This window comes from Vulpes vulpes, chromosome 4, assembly GCF_048418805.1.
Source record: "Vulpes vulpes isolate BD-2025 chromosome 4, VulVul3, whole genome shotgun sequence".
Lineage (NCBI taxonomy): Eukaryota > Metazoa > Chordata > Mammalia > Carnivora > Canidae > Vulpes > Vulpes vulpes.
In genome coordinates this window covers 139377491-139393434 of record NC_132783.1, presented here as the reverse complement: position 1 = coordinate 139393434, position 15944 = coordinate 139377491, and positions in this window count along the sequence as shown.

Genomic DNA, 15944 nt, shown 5'->3' with positions numbered 1-15944 from the left:
ATATTTTGCAAAAGCTCACTTTTGCAAAATATAAAAATTTTATTGCATCTCTCTCACTGCATCATGCCACTAGTTCCTATAACCGTGATGTACAGTCGCTTAACCATGAAGACACTGAAGTGGAGAGGCCTTCTGGCTGGATCATTGGCATCTTGCTTCTGAACCATGTGGGGAAATCACATGCTAGCAGGCGGGGAATAACCGTTCCGAATAGCTCTTCAAACCAGTCACTGAAAGGTTTTGTTTTATTCCATATGATGATAAAAGCAGAATCAAATAAGTCACATTTTCTCCATTTTGAACTTCTCCCATGTAACAGGTTACAGTGGAAAGCTGCTCTTCCTTAACAAAGGACAGTCTTTTTTTTTTTTTTTAACAATTGACATCCTTAAATGAAACAGGAAAATGTATTCCATATTCTCCCTAACTCCTCTTCTCCAACTCATCCAAGACCATTCTCTCAGTCTTTTTCTCTCTCTCTTTCCAGTGGGGAAGTGGCGGTGAGGGATGGAGGTGGGGTTGTCTTGGGCTTTACTTTTAGTCTGTAAAGTTTAAATATTTATTTTTATTTAAATTTTGTTCTGTTTTAAAACTGTAAGAGTGTACATTTTTAGAGTTGGTTCAGTTTCTAAATTCATTGACTTCTCTAAATTGCTTCACCATTTAGGTTTTCATTATCGAGATATACCTATGTGTTGACTGGTTTAACTTTTCCAATTGACTTTTTAGGAAACAAAGGCACAATATTTCTTAAATCCCCTTATTTTTTTTTCTATTTTCTTCAATTGTGAATAATACCTTACCTTAGTATAGAGTTAAGCTCAATCTTTCTTTCAGAAATTTGCAGATCCTGCTCCTTTGACTTTTGGTCTAATACTTCCAAGAAGAAAGATGGATTATGTGACTTTACATTTTGCTTTTTAGGTTATCAGATTCATCTGAAATGGTCTCTGGATTTTTACAGATTCTTTCTAAACTTTAAGTTTGGTAACTTTCCCAAGTTAATCTATTTATTATCTATCTATCTCCCTATATATCTGATCCATCATCTACCTACATTTTTTCTCTTTGCTTTTTTAATTTCTCAAAACAAGCTTAATACTCATGGTCATTCAAATCAGGAAAGGTTACTTAAAATTTGTTCTTGTTATTTCTCCAGGTACGCCAACCACCTCTACATTTTCCATTTTATAATCCCAATTATGATTTTGTTTCTATGTTTCTAAATAATTTGTATTTTTTCCCTCAAACATTTGTGAAATTTTTCTCAAACAGGATTCTCCAAGTCTATGATTTGCTTTGGTGCTTTAATTCTGTCCCTTGCCTTTCCTCTTTCCAAATCGTACAATAGTATCCCCATTTTAATTCCTTTCATAAACTCTCTTTTCATTACATTCTATTACATTATCACTCCTTGTTTTAAAGTACTCACTTTTTTTCTTGGACAGTTCCTGAGAGAATGAGTCATTTTAGCCTGCAATTTCATTTTATTCCTGTTGTAATGCATCCAACACATGTTATTCATCTCTACACTGTCTGACATTTCCCGTTTCCCATTTTTCTTTGCTGCATTTTTTTCTTTGCTGCACTTGAAAAGGAACCATGTAAGATTCATTTTGTTGCTGTGATTTTCCTTCAGTTTACTCATCTTTGAAGAGATGCTGATCTGTCTGTGGCTAATCTTTTATCAAAATATTGTGATTGGAGTTGCATTTATTCTTCTACCTGCATAAGAGGGCAATTTTTGATATTTCTTGTAGAAATTGTAGCTGAGTGGTCTCAGGGCTGATATTTTGTAGACTGTATTTGGTCCTTGGAATGTCTTGGATTTGGAGGAAGAGAGGCAATTGAGGTGGGAAAAAAAGGAAACTTGTAGAATGATGTCTATATTTAACTAAATTTCATGAAATTTGTATCCTGTAGTTACAATAACATTAAAGCACACTCTGTTCATGTAGAGAAGTCCTCTGATTATGACTTAACCTTCATTACCATTTTTTTTCCACAGAATTCGTGTTCTCACAAGGCCTGCTCCTTGATCAGAAGCTCTTACCTTCATACTCTTATAGCTCACATTGTGCAGATGCTGTGAACATCAATAGAGTTCTAAGCCCTACTTTTTTTCCTTAAAACAACAACAACAAAAACAATGTGGGGTGAATTTCAAGATAAGGAGTGAGCTAAATACCAGTCCTGGCTTGCTGATTTACCCATTTGTTTTAACTTCAATAGAATATCACACAAATGTATAGATATTTTTTTCACCTTTCTGTTTTAGAGGTGAACTTTCTCCCTACCCTAGAAACAATATAATGTGAACCAACAATGTTGAATGAAAACAGAACAGAAGGTTATTTTCTCTAACTAGACATGTATTTCAAAGTAGGGAAATTATTCTTGTCTTTTTATGGTATTATCTGGGTTAGAAATGATCAAACATATCGTCCAACCATACATTGATCTCTTTTTATTTGATGTAGAGCCAGTGGTCAGGAACTTCTTTATTATATGGTATTAATATAAAGAGCAAATTTAAACATTTTCAAAGATATATTTACTTTTATTTATTTTAGACAGTGAAAGAGAGAGAGAGAGAGAGTCAGTTGGTGGGACAAAGAGAGAGAGGCAGTAAAGAATCTCAAGCAGACTTCCTATTGTGCACAGAGCCTGACATTCAGCTTCATCTCAGGACCCTAAGATCATGACCTGAACTGAAATCAAGAATCAGACACCTAACTGACTGAGCCAACCCAGCACCCCCTTACAAAAAAAAAAGATTTCTTTATTTTTATTCATTTGAGAGAAAGAGAGGTAAATTCAAACATTTTAAAAAAGAAAGTTATTCTAAGTTGGAAACCAAAGAATCTTAATAAAGTTTTACAAGAAAGTAAAATTTTCCTTTCTCAAAGTTATTATTTTTATCAGTTACATTTATTTTATTTTTTATGGCCTGAATAATGAAAAGAACAATCATTACAAGTATAGAGTATAAAAGGGTTGCTGGATTATATATATCTGGAATAAAAATATTTTGGAACATGGGTGGGGAAGGCAAATGATCAAAAAAGCAAACTGCGATTTTTGATAGAGAAGCATGCTCTGAAGAGTAATAAAACAGAGGTTGAGAAGCTAGTGGAGTTTCAGAAAGGAAGCCTTTGAGGAGGTCACATTTGATATGAGTTTTTGTTAGTAGGTATTTTGATTCACGTATTTGGAACATAAGTGTCTGTGAAATGTGGTCTTTAATATATAAACTTTGCAGATCATTGAATCGTCACAGTTGAGAGAACTAAAGATGGACACAGCAAACTTAATTGTCTTAAGTTTCATAGCTATTTGCATTACCCCTTACAGAGGAAAATAAAGCTTGAAAGCTTGACTGAACCGTAAAAGGAGAGGCTTATTATAAGTATAACCAGGGACACCTGGGTGCCTCGGTCCCTTAAGCAGCTGACTCTTGGTTTCAGCTCAGGTCATGATCTTGAGGTGGTAAGATCATGCCCAACTTGGGCTCCTCTCTCAGCAGAGTCTGCTTCAGGATTCTCTCCCTCTGGCCCTCCCCCTGCTCTCTCTTTCTCTCTGTCTCTCTCTCTCAAATAAATAAATAAATCTATTTTAAAAGTAAAAAAAAAACAAAAACAAAAAACAGTCACAACCTTACCCTTTAATTTTGCTAATGGCATGATAAGCAAATCTTGAAATAGATGCTTTGTAGAAATAATGTAAAATAAAGTTTGTTTTCAGAGAAAGACAACAGTATTTTCCTCTGGTCAGTAGAATCATAGGCCCAAAAGATGTTTAAGTCCTAATCCCTAGGACCTGTATGTTAACTTACATGAAAAACAAACAAAAAGACTACAGATTTGATTAAGAACTTGGAGATCCTCTAGAATTATCTAGGTGGGCCTACTCTAACCACAGAGGTCTGGCAATGAAAGGAATGCCCAGATGCAGTGAGAAGAAGAGACAACTATGAAAAAATAATCAGAGATGTGGCATCACTGAAGTGAAAGGCAAAGGGCTACGAGTCAGGGTATGTGTATGGAGGGCCCTGCAGACGCTCAAAGAGGCAGGGAGAGGAGCACAGCTCTGCTGCCACCTTGATGTGACACTGGTGACACGTGTGGCCAGCCTGTGGCCCAGCCGGCTCTGAGGTAATACATCTGTGTCATTAGAAGCCAATACATGCGTTTTAACTTTTACAGGAGCTACAGAAAGTGAATACACCTGGTAAGACTGCCACATGAAGAACCAGATGCAGGACTTCTGCTCAAACACGAAAAGAACTAAAAAGAAAAAAAAAAAAAAAAACCCAGTAAAGTCTGATCCTGTAGTTATTCCAGAGAGTTGTCATTTCGAGCTCCCGCTCTGTCCTCAGCTACATTCTGCAGGCGGTTTTGAGGTAAGAAATTTGGTAGCCAACAGTTGTTGGGAAGAAGGAAATGTCAGGCCCGGAGTCCAAGCAGATGACTCAGGTGAGAGGGGCCTCTGCTGAATGGGGCAGGAGAGATGACACAGACGTTTCAGTCACAGGGCTATTCTTGGGGCTGCTACAGAAAGGGGGCTTATCTTGGAAGAGTCACATCCATGTGGTGAAATTGTTATAAACATTTGGCAATGTATACCAGCACCTGCTCCTCTCTCCTATAAGATTTGTTACGTAGCTGCAAAGATAGCTCATCTCCGGGCCTCGTTCCTCCAAGAGAGGAAGCTAGCTAGATATGAGACATGTTTTCAATGTATATTTTGGCAAGATGGTGTTTTTAATTTTTTTTTTTCCATCTCTTTCATTAGTGATAACAGTAAGGTATCCTGCCCACACTTCCGGCAGTTTGGCCCTGCCTCTACCATACTCCAAACTGCAGGATAGACTGAGTCACGGGCTTCAAATTCTGGTCCATCTCCTACAGCGCAGCACCTTGATTTGCAATAGAAAGAAAAATATATGGTTTGATTGGAATATCTTTTTTATTTCATTTTTCTTATATTGTACTGCAAATAACAGATGCTGTTTAATGTTTATGATGTAATAAAGGTTTTGGGTTTCCTTCTAAATAATGTTTCCTTATTTTTGGTTGTTTTTAACTGAGCTCCAGGTAAGGGGATTTTTAAGAATTAATTTTAAAACCACCATCTTTGCCAGAAATTCAGGCAATCTTGTCAAATTGCGCTTGTAATAGGGAAAACACACACACACACACACACACACACATACACACACACAAAACACCTTCTGTACAGTCAAAGCTTCCCAAATAGCCAAACCTCTCACCATTTCCAAAGGAGGAGGTGGGACTATCTGGAACAAGTGGCATTCAGAAATCACTAAGGAATACAGAATTGTGTCAACCTGATGACCAAAATGGACGCAAACTTAGGTAGAAAATAAAATGTGAAGAATGACGAAATGATGCAAATGTCATGTCTTCTTTGTGGTATATCTACAGCTTGATCAAAATCCAGATGTTTATACTAATGTTTAAACTTACATAATACTTCACATTTTGGTATTTTCATATTTCCTACCATTTTACTTTTAGTCACACGGGACATGTAAGTTAATATAGTTTAGCTATTGTCTAAGTGTGAAAAAATATTCTAAAACATTGTGTAAAACACCAAGGTTCTGCAAATAAGATCATGTCTTGCATGTACTTATGAATAAATACGAAGCATCTTGCATACTATACCTTGTAAAGCTTTTGAAATGGGCATTATTGCCCCAGACACAAACAACTTAATAAAATCCTAATATGGGTTCAAGTGAAATGTACAATGTATGCCTCCCTCCTCCACCCCCACCGCCCCCCAAAAAAAGAACCTGGCTAAAACAATAGCTGCATTTCTAAAAAAGGAAGATTATTTTCATCAGGTTTCACTGGTGATTAACACATGTTGTGGGGAGCACGTCTGTTTCAAATCCCACCCTGGTGTATAGATTTTGACACCAGATGGTTTCATACTAACAAGGAATTAACAATTTGTGGGTTGTTAATTGTTCCATTATAAAAGTACTCTTGTGAAGTAAATAAGAAATACATTTCCATGGCATACAGCTGGAACTGTAGAATAAAACAAAATGGGAATACAAGTTTAGGTAATTGTGGATATGTGAGGGAAAAGGCATGGCACTGAATTGTTTTATAAATCACTGTTTTTTTTGCTTACATCCTTTTCCTCTTTGGATTTTTTTTTTTTGGAAATTACCATCACTACCACCATAATTTAACTACATATAAAACATTAATGAATGCAATACACTATGCTATTCAACTTACTCTCTCGCCCGTATGAGATGTCATCAATTCTACTTTCTGACATGTAGCTATCCTGTTTTTATTTGACCACACTATGGACATTAGGCATCCCATTTGACAATTATGACACAGAAGAGTGTCTAATGTGAAATATTTTAAGAACATGCTGATGATATTTATTATAATTTCTTTTTTTTAAAGCAAGTGCATATGCTTATAAGAAGTAGAATCTTTAAGAAAGGGCTAGGAGAGATATCAATTTTTTTTCAGGGCTCTTCTGTACTCTTAAAATTGGAGACCCCAAAGAAAATTGTCTTACGACACACATCTTTTAATATTTACCATATGAGAAATTCAAACAGAGATTGAAAATATTGATTGATTCATGTTTTTAAAAATCAAGATTAACCCCTACATGCTAACACAAATAATGTATCTTTCTAAAAATATATTTCCCAAACCTAAAACAGTTGGTAAGAGTGGTAGTATTTCCCCACATTTTTACAAACCTCTTACATATTTGGTTTATTAGAGGATAGTTAGCCTGATTCCCATAAACTCTTCTGCATTCAATCTGTTACAATATGTTGTTTTGGTTGAAATATATGAAGAAAATTCAGTTTCACAAAAAAAAAACTATAATTGGAAAAAGGAGAGGTATTTTAATAATGTCAAAGACAAAACTAAGTTGAGACAAAATTAGTGAAGGCTGTTTCTTCATGAGCTTGTAGCCTTAAAAGAACCCATCTGTGACTATATTCCTTTCAGCAGAGTTCAAAGTTGTTTGAAGGAAGAATCAATTTTGTGAAGGAAATGGAGGATATCCTGAGACAGTCTCTGATTGATAGCTATTCTATTAGAGTGGGATTTTTGGAAGGGTTGAAGAATCTCTACTTGGTCTTCAGTTACATTTTTCTGTCCTTGGTTGCTTGCAAGTGGGTAGATGAGCAATTTGGAGAAAATTTGAAAAGGAGAAAAGTTATTCAATCTTCAGAGTGAAGAGTTCTCAGTAGCCAACTATTTTCTGGAACAAGTTGGGGTTGGTAAAATACCTGTTTTTAGTCAAAAAAAAGATGCTCTCCATGACAAGCATTTCCCAATAATACCTTTAGGTGATGGTGGATATTCTTTGATACTACACCAAAACTCCACAAGAGATAGCTTCTTAAAGGTTAATTGCAACTATAATCTGAAAATATATCATCAGTAAACTTTCATCTTCTGATAGATTAAAATTCATTGGTCTATCTTGCATTGGAATGGATCTTTTACCTGCATATGATTTTGTAATGCTGACACTTGCCGATTGGAAAATATTGGTTCATTGATTTATGCAAACCTTCCAAACATGGGCATATTTAATTATAACATATTTTTAAAATATTCATTTACATAATCGCTGGACTTGTCAGAACAGACTCTAGTACTAGAAGTCTGTCAAGCTTATGGTAACGAATACATGTTTTCTAAAATTTTGATTTCCCCAAATATTCAAATTTTATCACTGGTAACAAATACTTTTAGTTCCTTTCCTTTGAGTGGCATATTCATTTTGTTCGTTTTCTAGAATATGTCTGCAACATCCCCAAGTCTGAATAAGAAAATAAGACAAAAATAAGAATATAAGCTATTCCTTAAAATGAAAATGCTGTTCAAAGGGGACAAAAATCAGCTAGTTCATCTTGCAACTCAATCACTCAATTGCTTTTTTCAGGACAACTATCAACTACTGCTCTTTAATAGTCAGCCCAAGTTCTCCATGAGAATATCTAATTAAGACATACATTCAAAGATCATTGCTTAAAAATATTAATATTCTTTTAAAGATTCATTTATTTATTTGAGAGAGAGAGAGAGAGAGAGAGAGATCATGAGTGGGAGGGACAGAGGGAGAGAGAAAGAGATAGTCTCAAGCAGACCCGGTGCTAAGCACAGAGCCTGGTGCCGGGCTTGATCACATGACCCTGAGATCAGTACCTGAGCCAAAACCAAGAGTCAGATGCTTAACCAACTGTGCTACCCAGGGGCCCAAAACTTAGTCATTTCTTTACTACTTCAACAATAACAAATTTTCTCCCTCTGATTATGTGGTGGTAAATAATAGAAAGACTGGTAGTATATGTTTGTCCTCACTACCTTGGATTTGTGCAAAGACACCAATAGTTTTACCCACTATTGCACTTCTGTACCCTGCGATAAAATATCAGCACAAAAGAAAGGCAAATGACAGTTTAGTATCATTGCAGAAATACTTTTTTTTTCCTTTAAAATCCCCTGAAAGCATCCTGGGTACACCAAGTGCACACGGTTCAAGTCTTGAGAATTGCTGTGCTAGAGGAAATTAGTTCTGAGCTCTAGCCTTGGTTCTGTGTTCCATCTCCCGGGATCATTGAAAAAATAAAATGTGAAGTTAGTAACATAAATTATATTAGCTGAAAGGATTATATAAATGCAAGTTAGTAGCATTAGCATTGGTTACTTATTATGAATGGTTAGCTTGACTTGACACATGAAACTTCTAGGTATTATCATTGTAATAAAGCCTCAAAACTGATTAGTTTTGGCCAAGACTTCCTTTATAGTCTCTATTTTTCCAACAAATTTGGAATACCCTTATTAGGTTTGAAAAACACTCAAGTATATTAACACTCTGTTCTCAAAGTAGATCCCCAAAATGTTCTACACCTCGTTCACATCCTGGTCACAGGCACGTGGTCTAGGCTTCACCAGTAGATTCACCCAGGTAAAGATTCAAGTCAAACACAAGCATCTTGAGGAAGATGCCTCCATGTGAATCAACTTTGTCAACAAAGGTAACCGTGGTAGCTTGTGAATTATGAAGAAATGGATGGCTGCCTCACGAGGGTCCTCAGGTAGCAGCAGTGGTGTACCTGCTGATAGCATCACAGGATGCACATTAGGGACCGGTGGCAGTCGTGGCAGTGACCCTGATTTCTTCTTCAAGCAGATCCACCTGAGGTTCTGAGCATCATTTCTAAATATTTATACTGAAACATATTCTCGCAGCCATCTCAAAGGCATTTTGAACTCCTCAATATTCTTTCACACCTCTTCTATGCTTAATTATCTAAAATTAAATTCTTCTTGCAACAGAGTATCCTGTCTGAAACAAAAAAATGCTTTGTGTTGGGTCATTTTTGTATTAAGTGCACTCTGAGAGATAATTCACATGAAATATCTCTTTAGTAATAATAAAACCTTACAGCCAATATAAAAAAACAACAACAACAGGCATCTTCACTACTCTCTGTGGCCGACTTTCAAGTTTTCATGTCATGAAAACCAAAATGGACTTCAAGGTATATTATTTTTTCAAACGGCGTTAAATGCAGCACACTCACTTAATTTTATACTTTGATCTCATCTGTCAAAGGAATCTCCTAAGCCTCAGTGTAATATTTAAATGCACATTTAGTAAAAATGTATTTAATAAGCTTAGACTTGGCTAACTTTATGAGGAATGCTGTCCAAAAGTAAAAGGCTAATGGAAACTCCATGAAAGCTACGAGAACTCCTGTGGTTTATTTGCTGTTTTGGGAGTTTTCAAAAAAAACTGAAAGTAAGTAAATAATTGATAAGTAGTACTATAGTTGTGTCCGACATCGGCTTGCTGTACTTGGAGGGTATTTATTGGATAGAGACTGACGAATGTTTCATTAAGGAAATAGTGGCCTCACCACTCAAGAGATTATTGTTCAAACGTATGAGCCCACAGTTTTGATGGAGTAGTCTTGTTCTTTTTAAATTCTCCTTGTGCCAAACATTCATTAATTCATTTTTTATTGATCTAGCAAATTGCATTAGAGCATTTTCTGTGTGTCTGGAATCAGAGTCCTTGTAATCCTGAAAGCTGTGGGAAAAGGGGTTCCCACTCCCACTTATTGAATTGCTAAATCTTTCTTCTTCTTTCTTCCCACTGTCCCTCTGGGGAAATTGGATGGCGCTTTGAAGTACAATCATGAGCTAGTTTCAAGTTTTGTTAAGAGAGTCCTTGTTCTGATAACATCTCTTCTTTTTTTTTTTTTGGTGGGAGGAGCTAACAAAATTTTTGAAATTAAAGTGGGTTGAATTTAAATCTCACCTAGAGTTCACTGGTATCCTTTACTATGAAAGAATTCCATCACTATGTCTATGCAATCGTATCAATCAGACACAGTATGAAATAAAATAACTGAATAAGATTTTAAGAGCTAAAATTATATAAGTCTTAGTTATTATTAATAGCAAGTTCCTTTGAGGGGTTATTTTTTAGATAATTGTAGCCATGCATTCTAAATATATCAGTAATGAAGTTTATTTGTCAGAGTCTGTGCCTTTGGACAGGATTTGGCACCTCAGTTTGCCTAGTTTAAAGGAGAAAACTCTATAACTCCTTAAAAGTGCATCTAAAAAAAGAGGGATTTTCTCTACTTTCTCCTTTTGTGTGTGTGTGTGTGTGTGTGTCTGTCACCTGTGAGGAAGATGACAAAAGCAGATAAAGCTACTGGAGTTTTCTAAAAATAAAAATGCACTGCAGAAAAGCTCTGTGATCTTACTGGGAGTGCCAAAATATCAGTGCATCAGTAGCCAAGAGGATAAAAAGGGTATAAAAATTCCATTTCCTTAAACTCCACACTTTCCTGGAACAATGTAGAGAGAACAGTACTGCCAAGTAAGACCTTCACTTGAAATGCCAAAGTTTCTCGAAAGCAGTTTCTCAAAGATGGTATTTTAGGGCAAAAGATCAGCAAGTCTTCATTTCCTAGTGTGTTTCTTTATCTTATTTATGTGGCTGCTAAAGCTGAAAATAATAAATTTGGAAATTCGTTTCCAACGTAAGAAAGCAGGGTGTTTTAAATGGCAGCATCAGACACCAGTCACCCTTCTTAATTAAGTTTTCTCCTTAATACTGCTTGTAGGCATCTATCACTTTATAAATTTTAATTCAAACCGGTTCCTCCAAAAAGCCATCGTTAGTTGAACAGAAAAACTCCCTCTTTATCACCGGAATTCCGAGAGCACTTATTTGTGGTGATTCTCACACGGCTGCTTTATAGACCCTTGAATAACTAGACTAATGATTTGGAGTCCAGGCCCTCTCTTTATCAGGATGAATTAGCAGAATGACGGGCAGATCTTTGCAGAATTTAATATGAGATGCGGAATGTGGCCAATAATTAGAATTTAAATCTCTTCCAACACGTTTCCATTCATGATACTGCATTTAACTCAACAGCCATATCCTGTGGATCTTTTCCAATCTGACTGTTGAAGTCTCATCTAACGATTATATCCTCCATCTCAGTGAGTGCTTCCTGGTTGTTTTCTTTAAGAGTTCAGGGAATTACAAGCCTGCTCATGCAGCTTTCCATTAGAGGAAGAGTGTTTCCACTGGAGAAAGATATGTCAGTGTTAATTTGTAACAACTATGACACATTGGCTAAGCAATTTGAATTCCTGTCCCCAAAGTGATCTGCAGATTAAAGCTTTGACTAAAGCATGTGAACGTGTGGGGTGTGTGTGTTTCCGTGTATACTTAAAATTTCATATATGTGTAGTATAAATAAAATAATTTACACTTAAAAATACATATAACACACATAGAATTTTACATATGTGTACCTACAATTTTAATCTGATGAGTTCTAGGGCGCACGATGATCCCGTGTAAAGTTTAACTAATTTCCAAATAATTACAAATGGCTTTCATACGTGTGGTATTAATTGTTCACTATCCCCACATCTCTCACGTTTGACAACTTAGATAAGCCATCTATCTCTTTCCCACCACACACTCTGTGAACAGTGTTCCATAGTGTTTGACACTGTACTGTAATATTTGGTTTATTGTCTTCTTTCCCACTAGGCATGGATGTTGAGGTCAGAGCCTACATCATTTTTTTTCCTATTACCTTGTAACTGGAATCTAGTATATATCTGGTATAAATACACATAGCGAAGTTCAATAAAACTAAAGATTTTTGCTATACATTTTGTTTAGGTATTAGTTGGCTAATTTTGGCACATAGAAAGTGAGAGAGAAAGAATAAAGAATTTCTGATACAGATTTATTTGAGAATGAAAATTTTAACTTATTATAAAGGTCTTCCCAGTACTTGTCTTTTATTTATGGTATCATCAGATTTTCTTTTTCTTTCACTGGAGGGAGAGAGACTTGTGATGTGTGTTTACCCTGCACAACACTTAGTAGAGCTGTCAGGATTCAGGCATAAGGGACCTCATACTGAGACTAGATTATTTATTTTTCTCACTCAAGGGGGAGCTCAAATATGACAGGCTACCTTGCAGACATTTAATTATCCGTCACATTTCCTTTACATTTTCAGACTAAAACCTATTCTGCTAAAGAATTTTTATCCTAATTATAAAACTCAACTGACATTGCTCAACATAGATTATTAGCATCTCTACGCTGTAGAAATCTCAGAAAAATATATTCATCATCGCCTTCCCTCTCTACCTCCAATTCTTGTTTCCAGTTACCTCCTGACCATCTCTGTGAGTTTTTACATTTGAACGACTAATTGCACATATTAATTAAAAAAAAAATTAAAAACCACCGATACATACCCACCTGCATCAGCTATGTTCTCTTTTATGTATGTCTCTTAGGGCCAACCCTGCAAACTTCACCCCAAGGGACCTCCATACCCCCTCTGCTACATCAATTGTTCTGGCTTGAGGCCATCTCTGAGTGATCTTTACATATTCCTTCACGTTGAGTATCCCTCTATCCAAAAGTTGCCAGGCACTTCCTTTCTGGATGCAAATCATTATAATCACTTTTCTCTTCATTACCATTGCCAGTATTCTAGCTCAAGACCTAATTATTTCCTTAAAATATTGAATTAATATATGCTAATTCTGAAGAAATTAGCCAATTAACTTAAAAAATTCAATGCAGTAAAAGGCTTGCCTTTTCTAGTATATAGTTATAATTATTCAGCATCTAGGATTTTATTGTTAAAGAATCCTCCACTTTAAAATTCTCTGTTTAAAATAATAACAATAATAATATTAGTAACCTGAGAGTCATCATCATTGTCATCATTATTGACTATAAAATTTAGAGCTGTCGTTGTCTTTTTCTTTTCTATTTTACCAGCAGAAACTGTTACAATAAGATCTTCAGTGAACCTCAACATGTATAACAGATGGATTTATGATAGATTGGGGCAGAGGATGCAGAGACTATGCTGCTATGATCTTTCTCCCTGTTCCACACAAAGGTACCTACTGAGGGGCCACCATAAAACATTAGGGCTTCAAAGAAAATGTTTCAGAAAAAAATGTCAGAAAAAAAATGACACATTGCTGAAAGAGTTGTGGGTAAACTATAAAACTATTTAGAAGTTAAATAGAAACTATTTTTAAAACTAGCTACAGAGTAGTTAATTATATTTGTAGTAAGTGTGTTCTATTAATCACCTGCAAACACTGAATTAGTGAGTAAGGGACCATTGCTTTTAGGGGAAATGCAGGCTTTGGTTCCTCTAAGTATCTGGCCACAATATTTTCATCAACCAGTCAATATATAGCCTTATTTTATGTGTGTTTCTGTTTAAAGACACCGTATTTAATATATATTGTTGACTTTATACCAACTGAGCTCATAGCCAGCGACACCATAACTCGTAGCTGAACAAATCTTTCCTAACACACGTATTTTCTTTGTAAGGAACATCACAACCTTCTTGTACATAAGAACACCAGATAGCATTCCAGCACTATGCTTGGGGGAAATTTCAAACAATGAAATTACCTTTAAAAAAGTACAAAAAAGAAAAAAAATGGCACTAAATAAACCATAGAAAGGACACATTACTGATACAAGACAGCAGACTCTCACCCTGTTTGACTTCAGCAGGATCACATATTTCAGGTAAGTCAAGATTTTTCACTTGTCTGTGCATGTTCATGAGTGATGCAGAAAGTATCATGATTATTGATTTGAAGATTCTAAATATATTTTAGTGAGTAGGCAAATTTATAAATACAGAATCTATGAATAATAAAGACAGAATGTAATCCATTTCGTATATCAAAAATGAAAAAAACACAACATGTTTGTTGTTGACATATCTTCAATGTTCCACTTTAATGAAAATTACCCGGCTCCTTAAGAGAACACAAAGGTGGCTGTCTGCAGAGGAAGTATAAATTCCTTCATGAATGTGCTCATTAGCATCACCTTGAAGCTTTCCCTTAAATAATAGTTAATGACACAGAATTAATATATTCTTTGAAAAGCATAAAAAAGTCATAATAACCTGTAATTCCAGAAACTAGAAAAAAATCAATGATAAAAAGTTTATTCTAGTTGCTCACTTCAGGATATTATAAAATTTGGAACAGGCTAGTATTTTTTTTTTTTCACTAAACTTCATGAACTAAACAACTTCCCAAAACATAAGAACTATGAAGCAGAATTTTAACTACCTTGTGTTTCCTAATATGAATGAACTATATACTTACCCAATTAACTACTTTTGGATATTTAAATACTTCCTATATTTTACTGTGTCAAAGGACTGAGCAATCTTGAACTCAGATGCTTAGCATATTATGTCACTAGGATGCAGTCCTATAAGTAGGATTCATACTTGGATCACTCAAGGTCCCATCAGTGAAGCAAAGCTCATGCCAGGTGGTTTAATAGAGGACATGTAAGATGAGGAACTAATTACAATTGTACTTTCAGTAACCTGTTTTGAAAGGCAAATAGTGCAGTGAGGCAACTCAGAAATTAGCAACAGCTTGAAGCTCTCATCCCCACTTGGGTTTAAAGGACAAAAGAGGAGATAGTGTTACTGCCACCCAAGAAGAGAGTGTCTCCTGAGAGGTAGCTGGAGCCATAACTGGGCAGCACAATGGGGATTTGCGGCCACAGAGACTTTCAATCAGATTTAAGGGTAGAAACACCTTTGCTACTTTCTTTGTCGGCCTGTAATCTCCTATCAATGTTTCTCCTTGGTTCAACCTCTGTGAGTGGCGTGGGGGAAGGACAGGGGGACAGGGATAACAGAAAACAGGTGACTTCACACCACTTCAAACGGTTTGAAAAGCTTGAAGAATTTCTACACTGTGCATTTAATCTTGTTATGGTATTACTCAAAAGGATGGTTAAACCCATTTATAAATCCCTTAAATAGTATAAAAGAGCCCACTCCTCCATATACCTACGCTATTTGTGAATATTATTTTTGTGATTCAGTTTCCAAATTGGTGGACAAAAAGGCAATCTCATTTCTACCTTCATATTTTTTGGTGATTACTACCGTGGTTTAATATTTTCTCCATTTTTCTCAGACTATTATCTCTCCTACTAGAGTCTTTTTAGCTTTCTTCATATGGACTCTGAGAATTATTATTAAATTTGTTCTAAGTTTGCTGTTGTGAGTAGGAAATTGCATTCCATTTCTATTTCCTACTAACTTATTATTTTTTAATTATTTTTTAATTTGAAGAACATCAGACCTTCATAAAATTTGCAAGAATATTTCACATAGCTTTTATAATTCCTTTACCTAAGTTCATCTATTCTTCCTATAATTTACCTATATCTTGCTGATTTATTTTTTTTTTCTGAAAAATTGGCAAGTTGCAGAACCGTGCACCATCCTCTTAAATTATTATTTTTTTTAAAGATTATTTATTTATTTGAGA